Source organism: Mauremys mutica, chromosome 16, assembly GCF_020497125.1.
Source record: "Mauremys mutica isolate MM-2020 ecotype Southern chromosome 16, ASM2049712v1, whole genome shotgun sequence".
NCBI classification, from domain to species: Eukaryota; Metazoa; Chordata; order Testudines; family Geoemydidae; genus Mauremys; species Mauremys mutica.
The window spans coordinates 10,023,251-10,044,666 of record NC_059087.1 but is presented as its reverse complement, the minus strand read 5'-3'; the positions used below and the strand labels follow the sequence as shown (position 1 = coordinate 10,044,666).

Genomic DNA, 21,416 nt, shown 5'->3' with positions numbered 1-21,416 from the left:
TTCTGTACCTTAGTATATTAATTATTTCAAATATATTAGGATACATGTCAATTAGTTACTATAGCAATACTGCGGTTAAGTTTCTGCTGATGTTAGAGCTGCCAATTTTGGTTGGATGTATTCCTGGAGGTTTCATCACATGACATGCCCTGCTGCCCTGGGGGATGCCAAAGCTGGAGGACTTCAGTCCTGGGCAGTGGGGCTCAGACTTTGGCTTCAGCCCCAAGTCCCAGCAAGTGTAATGCCAGCCCTGGTGACCCCATTAAAAAGGGGTCACGACCCACTTTGAGATCCTGACCCACAGTTTGAGGACCAGTAGGCTAACCCATAGGCCACAAAAGTTGATAAAAGACTAAATCAAACAATCCAGTGGGCAATGGCTATACTTTATAGATGAGCTGACAATCTATCTTTTAGCTTTCTGAAAAGGAAGCATGTTTCCCATTAAACTCAGACATTAGTTCTAAGTAATCTCAATGAACCTCTAATATAAGGCCCGGACACCATATAGCACAGACGTTGCTAAATTGTTTATTCAAGTACCAATATCATGTTGTTGTTGCAAATACTGACGTTCTGAATGTTTGGTCATTCCTCATGTTGCACCAGAAATGAGCTCTCCGTTTCTCTTTTTTCTCATTCGAACATGAACTTGCCTTTATCTCCACGCAAAAAATGGATTTGTGCTAATTATGCATGACAAAAACGTGAGGTTACATTATCCTTCTTTTCAGTTCATGAAAATATACTGCTTGTTGCTGATGCACACTTGTAACTGTATGAAGATTATTTTATTTTGGTCATCTGGGAATAAAAGTTTAAAAGTGGATGTAAATGCAAAACATTCAAGCTCTGTTTGTGAATTACTTCTGTTTCTTTTATTAAGAATGACACTTATGGCTTGTCCACACTTATCGGGGGATCCACACGTGGTGATCGATGCATCAGCAGTCGATTTAGTGGGTCTAGTGAAGACCCGCTAAATCGACCACAGATCACTCTCCCGTCAACTCCTGTACTCCACCTGAATGAGAAGTGCAAGGGGAGTCAATGGAAGAGCATCTCCCTTCAACATAGCGTAGTGTGGTCCTCACGGTAAGCAGATCTAAGTACGTCAACTTCAGCTACGTTATTCATGTAGCTGAAGTTGTATAACTTAGATCGATCTCCCTCGGTAGTGTAGACAAGGTCTTAGGCACAAGGACATGCCCACAGCCACACAACAGATCAGTAACCAAGACAGGAATGGAACCTAGGTCTCCTAAAGCCAAGTTGAATGATCTATCTACTGGGAAACACTACCTCCCTTGCAAATGCCGGGCTCTTACTCCCACTACTGCACTACTACTTTTAAAAGATTATTTTTGCCCTAAATGCTTGAGTAGTCTACAGTAATACTGCAGAAAGGTCTATCCATGCATGGGTTTAACTTTCTTATACTGCTGAAGTGAAAGTGCAGTGCAGAGACCTTAATGTTCATTTATCTTCTCTACCCGCAGGCAAGGCTAGAAGCTATTAATGCATCGCCTGGGTGACCAACCAGGCTACCAACAAGATGCCGAAGACAAATTATACTATACAAAGTCAGGGATATAATTAGAGACTTCTCAATTTCTGCAGAAAAATATTGTCAGCATAATGGAAAATTCAAATTACTTCTAACTATTTGTTTCACTTAGTCACAAACCGAACACATAAGTCATAAATTAAATTTAGCGATCAGCCCTAGATACAAATTCTAGATTCAAATTTTGAATCCTTCGGGTGTGTCTGGATCTGGAGTTTTGGTTCACCCATTACACCAAGAGGGACCAACTGAAAAAAAAATTCAGAAGTGGGTTCAGAATTCTTAAAAACTCTTTGGACCTATGATTCTGGTTAGGATTCATCTGTAAAGTAATTAGTAAGATTAGGTAGCATTTCAGTGTGCTATAGGCACAGTCAAAAACTGAGCTAAAAGAACAATGTTATGTCATCATGCTGACAGTTGTTTTGTGCTCACTCCACAACTCTATTATCCTCTTCTTATGTTTTTCTGTATCCAGAGAAAAACCTATACACTTACAGTCTAAATGGCCAATGTTATGTTAAAGACAACATCAAGAATGAACAAGTCTCCATGGTCATCTAGGTTTACCCAGCCCTGCCTCAGCACATGGGTGATGGACTTGACTTCTTGAGGTCCCTTCCAGTCCTACATATTTGTGATTCTAGATGAGAACAGAGCGTGTGTGTTCTGTATACAGCTAGACTTGGCAAAATTACATTTTTATTTTTTTGTAATTTTGACAGATGATCTCTATGTTTATTTTAAGTATTTTTTCTATTTTTATCAATTTAAATTTTCAGATTGACAGGAAATCATGGGGGCATCATAAAATGATTTAATAACAGTAGACACTGACATTCAGAAAGTTAAAGCTTTGTAACTGCTAAAATAAATTGCAAACATCAAATAAAAAAATACAGATATATAAATATTCTTAAATCAAACTCCAATAAGTTCTCAAGCAGCACTTTTCTTATTTTGCCTATCTGTAGTTTTCTATCATCATCAATGGAAACATTTTTTTCGTCGGCTTGTGTGTGAACTGTGAAATCAATGTTTACCAACATTTACCGATAAAAATCTAATCCTTTCAAGCCTATATATAACAGACTGCAGAGACTGTCAGGGAGGAAATGGCCGCTGCCTCTGTAAGCAGGCAAACTTCTTCTATGTATACCATAACTTTCATTTAAAAATAGATGCCTCTGTATACTCCAATTGCTTGAAATCAGATTTAAATTCCAACATAGAATACAAAAGGAGAACATCAGATACACTCACTAGGATTGGCAGGAAATCAAGAATTCCATTTCATGAAAAATTTCAGTGAGGGCCCTGAGCCCAGGACAGCCACTATCTCAGTGGTCAGCGCACTCATGTCTGATAGGGGAGAAGCAGGTTCCAATCTCTGCTCTACCTAATTTAGAGAAAAGACTTGAACCTGAGTCTCCTGAACCCTAACCAACAGACCACTGGCTATTCTGAGGTCTCACTCTCTGATTTTAACCAGCAATCCCATCCTCAAACTGAGCAACTTTCCCAATTAAACTTCGTCAAAACAGATACAATTTCCGTGAAAAGTTTCAACAGCTTGGCATTTTCTGTGAAGAAACCTGGTGTCAAAAAATTCCTGACCCGTTAAACACACACACACACAGTCCCTGACTTGTAATGAATAATCTGAAACTACAAAACGGGAAAAATGGATGCTGGTGGAATCCAGTTTGCCAGGAAAATTCTCTGCCATTACTTAAATGAAAAAAACATTGCTAGCCAAAGGCTTCCTGCTTTGTTTCTGAAGTAATTTAAATGTATTTAAGATGTCAACATTTCAGATCAGGGCACCAGCTTTTTGCTTTTTTCTTTTTCTTTTTTTTGGAAGACTGCTAAAAGAGCTGTACTTATGTGTCAGATTCATTGTGTTCTAATTAGGTTTCATTTAGAGAGTTCCTCCACGAAGTACACAGCTTTCACAAAATGGCATTCAAGCCCCTGCACTACTTTATTCGTCGGCAGTCCTACAAATTACTTTCTGAACAGCAGGTCAATGAATTTTCTCCAAAACTATGGTCTCTCTTTTTCACTCTTCAAAACAAAGATCTAGCCCTCAGAGCAATGCCAAGTGCTATAGTATCTGGGACACAGAGTCTCCCACGGAGAGGCGTACGATCGGTCCACAGACTTCGTTCCACATCTCTTCCCGGGTTACAGCTATTGCGAACAAATGATAAAGCTTTAAAAGTCAATTTCTTTCTTCCTCAGTTCATAGCCTCCCTTCTGTCTCTACAGTCCTTGTTCTATCCCTCGTCTATAGATCCTTGTGTTTCCAATAGCAGGAAGACTGACACGTAATGCGTATTGATACATAAGGCAATGTATTAACTGTTCTCAATAATAGCAGGCCTCTCAGTAGTTAATCCAGGAACTTTGAAATTCTTAAATCTAAGGCACTAAAGACCTGGTACAGCTCTCATTTACACTGGAGCAAATCAGGAGTAAACTCCGCTGAAGCAACTGGAGGTAGGCTGGAGTAAAATCTCAAATAAATCAGAATCAATCCCTGAGAATTACTTTCTTCAAACTTCATCAACCTCTGTTTACCAACCACGATACTCTGTCTTAAAGTTCCCACCTTCAGTAGTGGGGATTATCTACATGCCATTCTGTTCCATCTTTTCTTTTTAAATAAGTTCTGTCCTGTCATGGCAAATCTTCAATTTCTCCTTGGCCTACTCTGTACTTTGTGACCAACACTGAGAAGTTGGCTCTCACATCTTCTGGGTCACTGATGTTCTTTAGGTGTCCAGCAAAGATAAAATGCCATGAAAGTGGAAATTCTACCAGCAAAGGAGAAGAGCATAACTCATAGTGTTATCAGCCATTAAATCCTATTAAACCAAACTCTGTCCTAAAAAGACCTGGCAACTCTTTCTTGCAGCCCATTCCATCTTTGTCTAAACAAGTTTGCAGCAGAGAGGTACTCATGGAATCCAAGGGTTGTACGTTTCTTGTCTTGTCCCCCTTCCTTCATCTTCTTTCTCCTCCATTTTTATTGTTTAGTCAAAGCTTCTGCCATCTTGCAAGAACTTTGCCAAACCCAGTTTAGAGGAGCAATAAAAAATAAAGTCTAACTTACTTTTATTTAAAAAAAAAAAAAAAAAGATTTCCTGCAAGCAGGAGGAAAAGACCTTATAATTTTAGGCAGCTGGCATGCTTGCTAATAAGTCCATTTCTATGGAAATGAGTTCATAACTATTAATTTTGCCTGCTCCTGATCTATTCTTGATGAGCCTTTCAAATTTAGAAAAGCGCTTCATGATTCTCTCAATTTGGTAATTACTAACTCCCTTTGATGAATCCAGCCCAGCGTTTCAGACATGAGACATTCATTAGACATTTTTCTTTCTGGAGAGGAGAAAAAGGAAGCATGGCTCAGTTTTATTTCTTCACACGGCCTGAAGTAAGGAGGCCTTGTTCATCAAAACACTGTCTTATAATCCTATATTCTATTGTAATTACACTGTCACAATATCTCTTTCGCTGAACAGATGAAGAATCCCTCAAGATTTTGATGATTTTACACAACTTCCCAAAATGTCTCACCTCAAATGTATTTAATGGATTCAGCCAAATCTCCAACAGAAAGTGGCTGTGGGCCATTTTCTGACTTGTCATTGCTCCATGCACTACAAAATCATTAGGAGGTTTGTGTAACTCTGTGGTCCTGTCCTGGAACATATGGTTTCTGGGATATGATTTAGAAACCAATGCCAAAAACATTCCAAATGCAATTTTCATTAGATCCAGAAATATATTTAATGGCAATTAATTTGGACAACACAATCTGGTTAAATTCCAGAATAACGTTTTTGGCCCCAATCCTGCACCTCACATTGCACAGGCAAGTCAACGTACCCAAGCAGAGCCCTGCTGACTTTCATGGACCTCCATGAAGATACAGCAATGGAGAGGCAGCTGTCTTCCTATGCGATATCACTTGCAGGGCTGAAGCTTTATATATTTCCTTCTAAAACTCAGTTCTAAAACTGAGTTCTATTAACGCAGTAAAGAGCATTTGCCCACCTTGAGACAATGGATGTCTCCAGTCAAGAATGGTCTTCCAGTGGGACAAATCCCGGACTACGACTCTAGATAGAGACTATCGGTGCTATTGAAAATCCCACCCAAGTGCCTTAAGAGCATGAGTTCTACTGCAAGTCCATAGTATTTGTGCTATTAAGTCACTTAGGTTCTTTTGAAATCCAGCCTGATATATAGACTAATTGTTACCTCTATTGACCTTCTTTACCAAAAAACAATGGACTGTCATGATACTTTTTTTTTCAAACACACACACTTCTCTTTTACCTTAACCTATACAAGTGGCAGTAAAAATCTCCATCTTAAAAACTGATGGCAGGTTTTGGCTCTGTATATTCACTACAATATTAGATCAATATTATTAATACATGAATTGCATGGACTCATTTAGCAAACTTATAGGTTTCTTTGAAAATGTACTACAACTCGAATGCAAAGGTATTAATAAGCACTAGAACAGTGGTTCTCAAACTTTTGTACTGGTGACCCCTTTCACATAGCAAGCCTCTGAGTGCAACCCCCCCTTATAAATTAAAAACACTTTTTTAATATATTTAACACCATTATAAATGCTGGTAGCAAAGTGGGGTTTGGGGTGCAGGCTGACAGCTCGCAACCCCCCATGTAATAACCTCGTGACCCTCTGAGGCGTCCTGACCCCCGGTTTGAGAACCCCTGCATTAGAAAATCACTTATTGTTATTGAAATATGACTGGATCCACATTATATTTAACATTTCTCTAAGTGGAACACAGGAATTATAGCATTAGCAATCTAAATACTGGATCAATATCATCCTATGATTTATGTCATAATGATAGTTGAAATCTGACTACTTAGTAGTTACCTTTTATAAACAAAAGAAGGCAGAGCGATCAGACTAAGATTCTTTTAACAAAGATCTAGATTGCTAACATACCTGAAGGGGCTGGTGTCTGCTTTTTGTAAAGAATGAAATATTCACAATGTCACTGTGGAAGATGATAGCAGAGCAAGTGCTGAAATGCAGCTAGGTTAAGTGCATCACTGGATTACTGAGAGTTTGTTATCAAATTCCATCAACAATTCAGTTTTCATAAAAACCAAAAAGTTACGTTAGTGGTGTTGGCTTTTAAGAACAAATCATGATTTTTCATTAATTCATGACACAATGTTTTCAGTAAATGACAATATGTTTATGAGACACACACACAGCAGTGGGAAATTGTGAGAAAAAAAAAAGAGTGTGAACTAGTTAATAATAATAAATGTCTTTGATGTCATTTTGTTTGAAAATATTTTGGATCATTTTAAAGTTAATAAAGACCTACTCCTGCTCCCCCTGAAGTCAATGTCAAATTCCCATTGAATTCAACGTGAACAGGAGTAGGACCTGAGACAAGTAAGGTTCAGAACATGCCAGCAGTCCAAGCCTTACTCCTTTGATCGCCGTGGGACTTCTTGCATATATATGAGTTGATCAAGAGACAAAAGATACAGGATCAGGCCCCATATTTCAACAGCTGTTTGGAAACACTGAGCATCCAAAACTCCAGCTAAAGTCAATCACAGCTGCAGTTGGTCATCAGCACCTCTGTAAAAAATCCTTCTCCCATTGAAGACATTTGGATCCCAATAGTTTCTAATGGAGGAAAATCAGGCCCTCAGCATATTCCCCCCGTCTTCAGTGCATATGTAACCCACACACCACCTGCGTGTGGTTTCTGTCTCATCTAGTGGCATGGAGACCACTAAAAACAAGAGAGATCAAATGAGTCTGATAACAGCTAGATGGCTTTTAGTTCACAAGGTAGAGGTTCATGCACTAAGCTCCAGAGGTCCCTGGTTCAATGCCGACACCGAGGGTCTGTCACCATTACATATACATGGAAATCTCAAAGAAAAATCTCCTAATTTTTGAGCCAAGAGGAGGATTTCCACATTATCCTGCAGCTTGAACTTCATAAAGTGCCACTTTCTGAAATGTGAACACTGGGTATGTTTAACAAAAACATGTTGCATAACTTTCAAAAGAGGGGGTTATTGACTGAAGTGGCTGTTTAATTATCTTTCAGAAACTTATCCCAGGCTTTGAGGGGAATGACATTTTGGGGAATGACATGATTCTTTTGGGACTGGGAGACAGCTACAATGCCCTTGCTGTGTCTTGTGCCCTGTTACCTAGCAGAGACAGGGTAGGTACCATACTTCAGTTTTCCAGTTTACATTGCAATCAATCACTGGTCCTCAGATGCTCTCATGGTACCTGATCCTGATTTTTTTTTGCACACTCTAAACCTCAGAAACAACAAGGAGTCCGGTGACACCTTCAAGACTAACAGATTTATTTGGGCATAAGCTTTCGTGGGTAAAAAACCTCACTTCTTCAGATGAAAGAGTGAAAGTTACAGATGCAGGCATTATATAATGACTCATGAAGAGAAGGGAGTTACCTCACAAGTGGAGAACCAGTGCTGACAGGGCCAATTCGATCAGGGTGGATGTAGTTCGCTCCCAATAATAGATGAGGAGGTGTCAATTCCAGGAGAGGCAAAGCTGCTTTTGTAATGAGCCAGCCACTCCCAGTCCCTATTCAAGCCCAAATTAATAGTGCTAAATTTGTATCTGTGGATACAGACTAGACGGCTAACCCCTGATTCCAAACCTCAGGACTTCCATCACTGCTTTGAGAGTGCAAAGATTGCAGGATGAAGCCAAGCAGCATGATCTGGTGATAACGTATGGATTGACACAGCAATTTCTTATAGCCCAATAACAAAACAGCTATTTTTGTTCAAAGCACACCATCAAGACCAGACATTACCCATGTTATTTTTGCTTAGCCAACATTTCCCCTCCGAAAACAATAAATCTAGATAATGAGCAAACATTTTAAGCTCCTCGGCTTTCTTCACTGCCAATTCACCACTGTGCCTCACACTAACACTTGCAATAACATCCCGTTTATTTGATTTTATCCACATCATCATGACAACTCCAGAGACAACCAAGACAATTATCTTTATTTGCCTCTATCTTTGTGACAGCAGGCAGGAAACCCTTCTACTAAAAGAGGTCGTGGACACTATTTTAGCAAGCCTTTACTAAATAGGATTTAATGGATCAAAGTCAATTCTGGTGTAATTGGGTGCAGCTCCATTGAGAGCAATGCACCCATTTACACTACAGCTCCATTCCGTTTCAGTTTTCCCCAGCTCAAGCTTCATGGAGGCTCTTTAAGTTTACGAGAACATTTCAATTAAACCAGAATATTTTTCTGACTACCACTTAGAAGCTTTTTATTGTTGTACTGCATATTTCTTAAAATAGAACGCTTATCACCATGAGAAAGCTCCATACTGGGGATTTTAACAAACACATTCAATTAGACAGAAGCAGAAGTCAGGGTTTGCTGATGCTGAATAAAAGCAACTATTTTTGATTAAAGGGGGAGAAAAGTATTTATAAGGAGAAATTTTGCTGGACTTTAAATGGTTAATAATCATTGAAGCCAAAACAGCCCTTGCTTTATCAGCTTATTTGTAATTTTCCTTTACCTGGTCAGAAATCCTTAAACATTTTCAGATCATCGTAACATAGTATATTTTCAAATGGTTGTGCAGAGCCTGTAAAATATGCCATAAAACATCTACTGCGTTCGTATCTGCAGTGGCTGAGTTTTAATCTACAGATGATTTACCGTTCAAAAATATTTCAGCTGTATTAGATGATATAAAACCATGCCTATAAAGAGCATTTCTCCTTAAAGGATCTTAAAGCGTTTTATAAACCATAAATAAATAAATAAAGAAGAAGAAGAAAAGTTTCCTCATGCCCCAGTATTGCCCTACCAATGTTGCAGATGGGTAAACTGAGGCACTGGGAGATTTAATGACCCAGCCATTCTGCCAATGAAGTCGATAGCAGAAAACATTCGAACTGACTTCAAAGAGAACAAGATCAGGCCCTAAGTGACTTTATAGTCAACTAGCAAATCAATGCCAGAACCAGGAAATAGAAGCCAACCGTTACAATTCCAGTCTCTAGAGACACACTGCGAAGTCAGGGGGCAGCCTCTGGGTCTGTCTATGATGTGACAGCAGTACCAGCACTGTAAGAACAATTTGCTCTATATATTGAAACAAGAAGGAATCCCACTGAGGATGATTCACCTACCCACACAACGGTCAAGGAAATGAGCTTTGTTGTGAAGAATTTATGCAGGGCTTGGTGAGAAAGGAATCCATCCCCATCCATATATAGGAGTTATCCACCAGGTGTGCACAGAGGAACACATACACTCTCCACCCTTACTCCTCTCCCAGTGCACACTTCTCCAAAACCATACTGTGCTGGCTAACATGGAGCCTTTGTATAGTCCAGATCTGCCACACATTGTGCCACTGCATGCAGAACGTTCCGTGGCCCATAAACTGCTTGGTATATTTCACCCTCAGAGCACCATGACCTTCTATTACAAACTACAGACCTGAGACTGAAAAAAGAAAGCTAATGCACATGACTCAAACCATTTACAATTGTAAGGTCTTGTAGTGTCAGATACGAGCTCATCTATATGTATAACTAAGCAAAGTCACACTAGTCTCATTTCCAGGATACATTGTTGCAGGGTCTTGCGATACTTGGCCCCAGCTCCAGGACTCATGTGATTACATAAGAATCTTGGCTTTGATTGTTTTTAAACAAGTTTCTTTCTAGCCCTCTGGGTTACAGAAAGAAGCTTAAAAATGAGACCTGAAAGTGCCCTAAAGATTCAAAATTCAGAAGGCAAATAAAAATAATCCTCCATTTATTATTTCTTTAACATCCTGTGATCTTTAAGCTAATCTCATAATTTTTGAGAGTCTGACACATGATTTCTGACTGCTTGGAGTTGGCAATACTGAGTATTAGAGTCATTCAGAACCATCAAGGTATTTCAAACAATTTTTTTTTAAATGAAGCCACCACTTTCAGACGTAGCAAAAAGTTACTCACAAGCAGGTTGCCATTTAGATTTTAGTGAGACAATCTAGTCTGACAGCTGGATCTCCTTGGGGAGATAATTCAACCGGAGGGAATCTAAAGATGCAAGCTCTATGCGTGTTGAATTTGTGAATGAAAAGGATGTGGTGACAAGCTGCAGACTGTGACACTAATGGACCCAATGTGCTGGAGCAGATACACAAGAACAAAGGGAGAAAAGTGCTGTGGGCTGGAGGACTTTAAAAGCCTCTCACCACACCTTGAACTTACTCCTCAATTTAATGGGCAGCCAGTGTAAACAAATAAACAAACAAGAGCAAGGACAATGGAAAATTAAGCAAGCAACCTGATTTTCAACTGCTTGCTGAGGTGTGGATAGAAATCACCAGGAGCCCAATGTGAAAACGACTGCAATAGTCCATGGATAAAATAATCAAAGAACCAATTAAAATAAAAATGCAGCCAAGAATTATTTTTGTCCTCCTACATTTTGTTCAGATTTGTACAAGTTTTGAACATTTTAAAAATGTTAATGAACTGGGCATCACTTCTTTTGAACCTATTGCACCAACTGTTATGGCTCAAAGCAAGAGTTGGGCCTTGTCTACACTGGCAAGTTATTGCCCAGTAGAGCAGCTTTCTGCGGTGTGACTGCCGAGGTGTACACACTGCCGAGTCACTTACTGCGCAGAAACTCCTCAGTTGCAGCGTTGCAAAAAAGCCGCCTCGATGAGAGTCGGAAGCCTTACAACACAGAAGCTCCAGTGCTGTACTGGCAGTGTAAACATATTACGGCGCAGAAAGCAACCAATTGGCCTCCAGAAGTGTCCCATAATCCCTCAAGTGGCTGCTCTGTTCATTGTTTTGAACTCAGCTGCCCTTGCATGCTGTGCTGATCTGCTCCAGGACACAAAGCAAACCATTAATGTGGACTGTCTGAACTTGTATGACAGCATGCTGACACACTCTCTGTCCCCCAACACACGCTGTCTATCTCCTCTCCTCCATATACACACACACTCCCTGTCATACACTCTGCCCCCTCCCCCACTTCAGTTGAAAAGCAGCTGGCAATCTAGTAGGATGCCCATGGAACAATGGGATTGGAAATCTGCATCATTTGAAACTGTGCCTGTCCCACGAGGCATTGCAAACCCTTCCCAAAGCACCCTGCGGCCAGTTGCACAGTGGGATAGCTACTGCAATACACTGCTGTCTTTGCCATCACAAGAGCTGCTAATGTGGATGCGCTCCAGCATCACAAGGAGCACCGTGTGGACACGCAACAGCGGTTTTATTCCAGCACTTTAATAAAAATGGTATAACTTGGTGCGCAGAAACTTGCCAGTGTAGACATACCCAAAATGTGTGTCTTAGGGATAGTTCACATCTGCTAACAAAATAAGTGGTGGTGATAACAAGATAGTCAATGGAGTTACACCAGGGATACGTTTAACCCATTAACTTCACCACAAATGAGATTACCTCACCCCACCCCCATCCCCAAAAATCTCTTGGTTTAAGTAGGGCACGCACAAAATTGGCTTTACAGGCCAATTATTATGAACCAATTTTATTCTGATTTTTCCCCACTATTGATTTCAAAACACTTAATAAACCCTGAAAATGACACTGTACGTGTGTCTGAGCTTTACCATATTTTAACTAATAAAGGAGATTAATTCAACCCAGCTGAGCAAATAGGGGAGTGGATTAGGGTCCACATTCAATATATTGACAGAATAAAGCTACTTATTATAGTTTCACACGCTTCCTTTGTTATTTGATACCAGCTTATGTTCCTGATTGCTCACTGCACAACCAAAAGTATCAGAATAACCAAGATTTGCAATGTAAGTTACTCTATGGAAAGTGTCTCTGGATTTTTGACAAAATAATGAATCTGAACTCTGCTAGACCTGCAAAGATAAATATTGCATCTGATCTACTAAGCAGCAGAGAGGGAATTTAATATTTCCCCTCTCAAAAATTATTCCACCATTATTTCATAATGGCATGAAAATGAGGTCAAGAGAATGGTCACCGATGCAACATTGTCTCTAGGTCACCTTCTCAGAGGGTAATCATTCCTGAGTCACACTCACAATACAATAACATCCCCAACATCTGACATGAATTCCAATGCCCTGGCTGTTGTTGGGACGCAGTGGGGCATTGCTGGGAGACCGGGTCACAACTGTGAATAGATGGGCATTCTCATAAAGGAGTAATAAGTAAGGTTAATTACATTGGTAATTGAGAAGGCATAATTAGAAACAGAAAGGGGGGAAGTGGCATTCCGTCTTCCCTCTCATTTCTTCATCCATATGATAGAATACTTGGTCTTACCTCAACACAGGGGCTGGGCTAGATGGACCCTTAGAGGTCCTTGTTCCAACCTTACATTTCTATATATAATGTCACTTTGGGGCCTTATCCTCTGAAGTGATCAAATGTCCCCCTCCCCTCTCCTCAAGGAACTGGGCACCTTTAACTCTCAGTGAAGTTAATGGGCATTGAGGATGCTCAACACTTTGCAGGATTCAGTGGGATTACTCGTGTGAGTTAAGTTACTCACCTGCTTAAGAAGGACCAGACCTCAGAGCTTTCAAGAAGAGGCACAGTTAAATACCAGGGACTTCCATTGGTGCAGCCAGAGTTGTTTATATTGGAGCTAACTTACAGCAAAGCACCTGACATTACAATACCAATCAAAGAGCAACACCCCCCAGGACAGAACACTGATGCAATGGGTTACCTGAAATGGCCACTCCTGGATGAGGAGCACAGAAAGGAGAGGAAGAATTCCACACATTTGATATGTTTGTTCTTTACTTTTGGTTATTTGATTGACAGGTGATTATAGAATGGCTGTGTGTGGAAGAGCACTATTGATAGACCTGGTGAAATAGTGCTGAAGATAATTATAGACTGGTCTCTATACTATGTGATAATTTATTGGCTCTGGCCCCAGTACCATTAAGCACTAATTTCAGACTTCCTGAATCCAAGCCTAAATCACAGGATTGTCTCTCCCTTTTTCCCTCTGGCTTGTTTCTCTTTTCTCTGCCTTTTCCCCTCGGAGCCTTATTACAATATAAAAGCAGTGAGCTAATAACAAATATTAATTAATGTAAAGATGGCTAGGACATCATACTGAACTTACCTTTACAATAATTCCACTGCAATTTTTACTGTTTTTTTGTTTTCCTTTGACACAATTAAAAAATCATTATATTACCAAAAAAAATACATTCCCAGCTGTCAAGAAAAATGGAGCAAGTCATGTGAAAGCCGTCTGACGTGTAACGGCAGGTTCTTCTAAACACTGGCAGTAAATTCATCTTTGCCCATAAGAATTATGTAAAATATCAAGAGTCCTAACATTTAGAGCAGGCTTTATGAAAAATGCTGTCAGCTGTCACAAAATCATCCTCTTTACATGCATCTCTTTTCAGAATATTGTCTTTTATCTATTTTTTCCCCCATAAACGAATTGCTCAGCTCTGGAAAACAGATTAGCAGAAAGTTTTAGACTTTGTTGTCCCAGTTTTTCTTTCAGGAGAGTTATATTTACACCTATCACGGTGGATGGTTATGCTGGAAGCAATTTGCCTCCATGATTTTTGAGTATCAGGGAATTTGAAATCTCTTGTTTCTAACTTATTTGTTTGGTAAGTTTTACGGAAGTGCTAAAAAAGAGAGCACCCATCCACACACTCTAATCATCCTCCGCCTAATAAAGGCAGCAATTTAAGATTCCCACCAACAACTAATCCACCTCTTACTCAAACAATTCACCATCTCTGATATTGAGATGGTCAAATGGCTGGGGGTAAGAAGGGTTTGGAAAAAGATGAGCATTGCAATAAACCCTGAAAGTCATCAGATTTCAAAGCCGTGAAGCCTGACGAAGAATACACTGCCAGCAGCCCTTTCTCATTTATATCGGCAGGGTTATCTCAAACACCTCGGCTGACCTAATTTGTAGCAGCATGATCAACCTTTTGGTATTACTACCAGTCCCATCAAGTACGTCACTTGTATTTACTAAGAAACTTCCATCTCTGCTGGGCTAGTTAGAAAAAAAAAAAAAAAAAAAGCACAGCATGATAAGACAGTAGCTAAATGTATACTGATTGCAGTAATTGCATCCATTCCTCTGTCGGAAAGTCTTGTATTGTATTTCTAATACGTGCTGATAAGTGCATTCACAACATGATTAACTGCCTCAAGACAAGAAAGGCTGTTATGTTTAACAGACTGATTAGCAAGTGACGGAGCTGCAAACTGTACTCCTAGTAAATTGGCTGCTTTTAAATTACAGCAGCTTTTTTATTGTTCCATTTTTAAAATGCAATGGTTTGTTACACATATGCAATTCCTAACTGATGATCAGTAATAGAGGAATACTGAGCTTTCAACTTCTAATATTCTAATCTCCATTAAAGTGTTTCACGTTTTCCTTTTAATTACAGTGGAATCTGTACAATACACCCCCATTGTTCAGCAACCTTCTGTCTTATGTGACTGCCAAAAAGTATCCCTGAGTGCAATTCTAATCCACTTTTATTAGAGGGCCTATCTCTAATAAGCAACCAATTTTTGTTGGTCCTTGAGTGGTCAATTAAGAAAGGATTTACTGTATTCTTCCCAGCATCTGACTGTAAATCCCTCTCCACACTGTTATGCGTTTCTACCCTGTGATGTTTCACAGCACCTCCATTAATCCTCAGCATGGTGGGAAAGTGGGATGGAGAACTGGACTTTCACCTCTGAAGGCTTCTTGGATCAGAAGCAAAAGCAGAGGTCTCAGCCTGAACTCACTTCAGGCATTCCAACTACAAAGCTCTGTGCCTGCTATAACAAAGGCCATTGTAATGAGCTTTCACTTAACCCTCTGTACTTTATAATAAAGGCCAGGATTTGGGTGTCTAACCCCCTTAGGCTCTCCTGAAAATCCCACCCAAAACGCCTTGTACATGTTTTCACTGAATGTCTGTTATATAAAGATGTATTATTAATTATGATGTTGTATGATGCAGCACCTAGAAGCCCCAGTCATGGACCTGCACCCCCCACTTTCCCCTCAGGGAGGATGTTCCAGAGATGAACCCCTGCCACTGAACATTCTCAGGATGGTAGGTGCCTCTACCCCAGCTAATCCAAATGAGATGGGGGGGGGGAAATAATGCAAAAGGTGATCCCGCAAAAATTACATTGTGTTTGATACTTGACAGATGAAATTCATCTGTCTCTGAGCCTTCTGCTTTCCTTGTCTTTCGTTACCACCTGCAGAGAGAGAATTAGGTATTGCTTTTTGCTAGAGACCCCTTATCTACGGGATATTGAGGGGCTCTTGAAGAAGCCCCATCCAGGTCTTTTATAGTAAGGAAAATCATGATCGCAAGAGGCCTTTGAAGAAAAGGGATATAAAACAAACACGAATGGGGACGTCTTGGCAGGAAACCACAGCAGTCATGTCACTCTTTGAAAATTGGGAAGAGAAAACTGGTGCACTTTGACATTGTCAGCCACCTCTTTGCATCCCTCCACTGGCTCTCCCTTCTCTACCACATCAAACAGACGGCTTGCCTTCACTTCCAAGGCCCTTCGCAATCTACTGCCGCTCTCCCTATCATCTCTTATTCAGTACGGAAAGGCCAGCTGCCGTCTCCAATCTGCCCATGACGCCAGCCTCCATCAGCCACGTGAATGTGAAGAAAATTTTCCTGATTTTTTCCTCAGTTTGTAAAAAGAACATTGAAACAGTAGCTCCAAGACAGAGGTGAATTCCACCATACCTCTGATTGTGACATGGTCTTTGAAACCTAATGATAACATTTAAAATGTTTTCGCTCTTACACTGCCGATCATTTTTATGAAAAACATCAAGCTAATGTTCTTTATCTAGTGTGGCTGGATTCACCTGAAAAGATGTTCAATGGACATAAATCTGCATGTTTTAAAGAGGAGTGTAATTTAAAGTTATACCAAATATTTATACTGGGGAGAAGCAATGAAGTCTTCAGCATAGGGCTCTAGGAGATAAGGAAAGAGGAGATCCAGGGTAACTGGGAACGCTCTGGGTGGTATGGAAGATCACATGGGGAAGGATCTCAAAAAGGAACGAGGAAGATCTCAGAAAAGTGAGGGGAGATTTTATTTTTAAAAGACAAAGCTGGGTGCAAAGTGTCTCACTTCGTTTACTGCTATTCAGTAAAAATAGAAATAATTTACTATACAACTTATTAGTGCTTCCGTGTGTGTTTTAAGTGAAGTGGCTTTAGAATAAATTCTGCAGATTCTCCAGCACTTTCTGAAGAATCAGAGAGAAAAATATTCATAGGATTTAACAAAACTTCCTGCAGATTTCCAGTAGCCCTTATCATTCATAGTTTCTGCCTCTAGAGCCCTGCTCCTGCAAGCTACCCCACAGGGCAGATCATTGTACCTACTCTGAGCCCCACTGAAATAAATGGGGCTCTATGGAGGCAGAACAGACTGTAGAATCAGGGTCTAGGTTACTTTCTATTATCATTACCATTTATTATTTGTAGTGAGGTAGCACTCAGGAGCCTTGGTCACAGACGAGGATCCCATTGTACTAGGTGCTGTGCAAACACAAGAAAAAGAAGGTCTCTGCCCCAAAGAGCTGCAATCCTAAAAAACAGCTTAGTGTAAGTACTGGAGCCATACCCCCATCTTCTGTGTAGTCTTTATGCTCCAGCTCCCACATTATCTGTTTTATTACTGTGAAAAGAAAAGGGGAAACATAGAAAGGCCCTGGAGTAATGGTAAGTACAGGCTTCAGGATTTTGTATTTCTTCTAAAAATCTTTTTTCAGCAAATTCAACACCCAAACCAGCAAAACATCTCAAGCCAGCAGCCTGATTTCAATCTGTGAAGTCTGTGCAATACCCCACTAAAACGTCCCAGCTTTCATCAAAATGTCTTAAGGGCAGCTTTTACTCACCACCTGTAACTTGGAGTGATCGGAGTTAGCTGTTCATTTTAAATTACACTTAATGGGAAATGTTCTTGGGGAAATATACAAATTAAAAAAAGATAACAAAGCCATTGTCATTCATTCTTACCATACTCTAAATCACATCAATTCTAAGCTTCCTTTAATAAACTGCCTGCAGCTGGCATTTCAGATGAAGAACAGAAGGATATCTTTCATGGAACCAAATCAACAAAAATCAAGGCTTTATTTTTTGAGAAAAATAATTGAGATTTTTCTTTGGCTTGTACAGATTTTTCCCCCTCCTTCTCTAAACACAGTGTAAATTTTACTGCTGACAAAAGATCATGAACTGATAGCTCTGGAATCTGTAGGAATGGGGCAGTATCCCGTTAAATAGGTTGTGAGCCCTATATTGGCCCTCACCATCATCTGTGATCCAGATGCCACGAGAATCCTGCCAGACCAGCAGGGTAGCTAGGCAGAGCATATTGTGTATCATTAGTGAACTTGGTAACTTGGACCTGTCCCGTCCTGTGCCCATGGAGTCCCCACATATTACATATGTTGTGTAAAGAGCAGAAAACAGATGAGAAGTCCTTTCTTCTCCACCAACCACACACGACACGGCTACATTGCATAAGTGGCACGAGTGGCTGTTTCCTGGGCGATCCAACAAAGAGGGCACAAGTCCAGCTTGTTTCTTTTTACTACGGGGAACATGCCCCCATTGTCCTCCTTATCGCCGCCCTTTCTCAGATCTAGAGTTTGCCTGGCTCATGGAAGTGGACACAGTGTGGCGTAGGCCACAAGAAACTTCTTCCCCTCTGGTACAGCTCATGTAAGGGCTGGGCAGAATTTTCTTTCCTGTACTTGAGGGAGTTCAGAGACTGCCCCTCCCTATCCCAGAAGGCATGGGGAAGGTCAAGGAGGAGGGGTCTATCCCCTCTCGACACTGACTCGAAGGAGTAGTAAGCTCTGCCCCACAAAGAGGGTCTAGCAGTTGATGTGCAACATACATGGTCCTGGGTAGAAAATGCCCAGGACTCCCTCTGGCCCTCCACTGGACTACCAGGCACTCGACCCCTCAGTGGACAGCATGTTTTCTCTGCACACCTCACAATCCCATAATATTTGCTGGGTACCCAGTTCCTGATGGAAAAATCAGACTTCTAGTCATAAAAGAGTGATTACAGGAGACCACCCTAAAAAGATCAATCAGGCATACGCCTACTGACTAACTCCCCAGGGCACTGTGTTACATTGGAGCACCACATACACACAGCTGAGAGCGGACAATACTCTCATTAAACAGTGAGGGGGCGAATGTATGCAAAAGGCTTCTGTTATGATCCAACCCCAGTTCAAATTCTGGTCACTAAAGAGATCAAGTAGGAGTGGTGGTTTTGCCATTGAAAGAAAAAGCAGATAATGTGGCATCCCTAAAACAATTTATCTTAAATTAAGAGGCCCAGGTGAATAGCAAGGATTGTGTATGAGGTGAAGGACAGATGACTCTATCCCCAGATGATCACGATAATAGGCCTTCTTAAAGCCTCCTTTTGTTTGAAAACAAAACAACAACAAATAACTCATCTTTCTCCATATATTCATCTATGTATCGAGGTGCTGAAAATTCAGACTCTTGTTCTTTTGATTCATACTTAATATCAAAACATTTGAACGTGTAGCACAGCTTACAGTGCTCAAGCGTAAAGAACTTTTTAAGAGCACAACAAGCCAATTACACAGGCTCAATCTGCATCTTTGAGATGCATGCACAGTAAATGAGAGGGATAATAGTGACAGTGACTTTCCAGCAGGAGAGTGGGGTATTTACTGGAGTAGCACTTTGACTGTCTGACACACATATGAGATGAGATATTCACATTACAAATTATTCTTTAGAAAAATGACTTTTCCCCACACGAAAGCTTTTGCATTCCCTGGGTTCCTAATGAAGTGACTTTGCTGGTGACAGAGGTAAGGGAATAACTAATCTTGTTAGAAGAAGAATAATTGCACACAGGGTGTAATGGTCATCACTGATGCACAATGTTCGAACCTGCCAAAAGAGACCCAGCTCAGGGCTGCTCCAAAGACAGATGCCAGCCCTGGAGTGAATGGAGAATCTCCATAAGTTCGAGTGGTCATATAGGCCATGACTCCAATGGGACAACTCACTTCCTTAAAATTGGGCATGTGCTCTGTTCACACAGCAGAGAAGATTTGATATTTCACCCCGTAAAGGGCTGTCCTAAATATTTGCATTAGCCTTCCCATTCAGCAAACATTAACTACTGAAAACATTATTCCATTGGAAAATCATTCTCATGGAAAATTCCCTACCAAATATAGTTTCCACATAAGGTCTCAATTAGACTCTGATACTGCACCATTAAAGTCAGTGGGGGCTTTGCCATTGACTTTAATGAGCGAGGAATCATGCACTAAATCCTGACCCAGATTATGCAGTCATGGAAGCTCCTGCAGACTATGCAGCAACAGCGAATCACTTTGCCGCCACTGAAAAGACATTTCACAGGTGGAAGAGAACAGTCACTCAACATTTCACATTAGTTTAGGACAGGATGTGAACTACATTGTCACTTGAAATTACAAGGAGAATTTAGAGAGGCAGAATGTAATTAACTCAATTCAAATTTGTCTAGGATACTAGAATTGACAGCCCTACTCTTGCAATAAAAAAAAACATCATGGGGTCTTCAAAGACCATATGGGGACAGGATCTTCATTTTCCCTTGTGGCATCCTGAACCATTGGGTCAGTTCTGGTACAGATGAGGAATTGCGCCTATTGAACCACCAGCAGCAGTAAAGCATTTCTTTAGTTTGCGTGTGTGAGGGTGTGTATACATACACATATATATTATATATTTTCCCTTCTTCCCTTTTCTTTGTTCTCCTGAACCTTGAAAAAAAATAAACTGTGCAATTAAAAAATATTTGAAGATAATGCTACTTACAATCTCCATAATAAATTTATGGAAAATATATTTAATTATAACCATAATGATCTGGAAACTGTTTTTTTATTGTCATTAAAATGTTAATTACCCTTCTCCAGGGTTACTAACAAACTCTTGAATTAAAAATTTAGGGCAGATTTATTGAGAGTAAATTTATTTGCATAAATTACAAAAATATCTACTCCCCCGGCACTTCATCTTTAAATGGCAATTCCTTCCAAAGAATAGCTTGAAACATACTATAATAGGCTATGGAGTCAACGCCCATTCCGGTAAACACTTACACGTGATTTAACTTTACTCATGTGAACAAAGTTAAGCATGTAAGTAAATATTCACAGGATTGGAGTCTAGAATGGACTGTGCCCCTCGGTCACTGGTAACAGAGACTGAACCTGAGGTCTCTGGTTGTAAATGCATGACTCACCCTTGCTTCAGATAAAAGACACCTCTCTGTTAACCAAGGCTGCAGCAGGCTAAACTGCTGTCCAGCCACAGCTAGAGGGCAACAGCATCACACTGAGGGGGGGGAGTTACACTTGCATCTAGACATTCACAGATTAGGAGTGAATGAAGCAGACACAATGAATAATCTATTCATTACTCATCAATTTTTTTACTTCAGTTGCATCAGGTATATATACCCTTACATTTCAAAGTGCTTTACAGAGGTAGGTAGGCATCATTGTCACGATTTTGCAGAAGCGGGTGAGATGAAAGGCAGAGAGGTGCAGTGAATGGAACGCTCACAATAAATCACTTGCCTGAAATCTACAGACCAAAAATCATTTGAGGAAGATATGTGGCAAATAATTTCAAACGACAGATAAAGGTGGTCACATTGC

General features: G+C 40.3%; 1 protein-coding gene across 1 annotated transcript in view; it reads right to left on the bottom strand.

Annotated features, from left to right (window-relative positions):
- Positions 1-21,416, bottom strand: part of TMEM132B (transmembrane protein 132B) — a 343,025-nt gene that overhangs the window by 107,830 nt on the left and 213,779 nt on the right. The gene's annotated exons all lie outside the window — the stretch shown is intronic.